The sequence below is a fragment of the Fonticula alba genome, assembly GCF_000388065.1.
Source record: "Fonticula alba strain ATCC 38817 unplaced genomic scaffold supercont2.1, whole genome shotgun sequence".
In the NCBI taxonomy this organism is placed as follows: Eukaryota; order Rotosphaerida; family Fonticulaceae; genus Fonticula; species Fonticula alba.
Genome location: NW_009242971.1, coordinates 243844 through 245056, shown reverse-complemented (window position 1 = coordinate 245056; position 1213 = coordinate 243844).

The window sequence follows — 1213 nt, the reverse complement described above, 5'->3', positions numbered from 1 at the left end:
CCCCCCCCCCCGAGGGCGCTCAGGCGCTTTTGCACCGAGCTCGGGGGAGGAGGGGGGGCCTTTTGTACTCCGGCTTCGCCGGAGGCCGAGGTCGGGTCATGTGCCGGGGGACGCATGTGCGCGCGTACACGGAGGCACGCACACCTCCCCCGGGTCGTGGAAACGGGTGGACAAGACCTGCCAGACGCGGCATCCCTTGGCCCGGCGGGGTTTATATGGAGCCCGGGCGCTGGGGGCCAGAGGGTCAGGTCAAAGCAGCCCACCAGCCACGGAGGAGGGCGGCGCCGGTCGGCACGCCGCCATTTTCCCCTGCACGGCGGCAGGCCCCTTGGGGGCCCGGCTCCCGGTGTCCCCCTCTTTCCTGTTGCCTGCGGCGCGCGTCGCCGTCACCAGCTCTCCTCCGGCTTGGGCCCAGCGCGCGGGCGTCACCTCTCGCGCGGCCTTATCGCCAGCCGCATTCCATCATCCCCGGGGTCGGCGTTCGGGCAGCCCGCCGAGCCTCCCCCCGGTGGAAGTCCCCCCCCCGCCCCGCCCCCCCCTACGGGGCGACCGTGGCTCCTTGTTATCCATGTCCGCCCCGCAGGCCAGCGTCACAGGAACCCTACATCCACGACCGCCCCCATGACATCAGGGCCACCCTGGGCTCTCCGGGGACAAGTGGGCGCTCATGTGTGCGGCTGGCGAAAGGCCTGCGCGCAAGTTATTCACGTATTTTTAATGTGCTCAAGTTGCTTTTTCGTCCCCGCCCCCCCCCCCCATTGTTTGGGCATGGACCCCGGACAATATCCTCCCCCCCAGCTTGAGCCTCATCATTGCCGCGGCTCTCGCTGTCGGCCGTCCCCCCCCCCCTATGGGGCCTACGCCACACCAAGGGAGCGGGGGGAAGCCGCGGCGGGCCGGGGCCGGCGGGCCGGGTGTCTGCCGGGGGCGCTTGTCGATCCACGACATCCTACACTCCCAGGGTCTGGGCGCCTCGGGTGCTTTTTTTGCCTCTAGGCGAGTCGCTCGAAATTGGGGCGCGGTCGGGCCCCTCTCCCGGAGCGACCGCGCGGCAGATCGACCGCCAGCCGCGACCTGACGCGCTCGCCGGGCCCAACAAGGGTGGATGGCGGCTCCCCCGTGCGCGGCGGCCGGAAATATTACCCTCCAGCGCCCGAGGGCCGGGTCAGCCCACGACATCCCTCACGCCCCCGGCACGGAGAGAGCGGCGGGG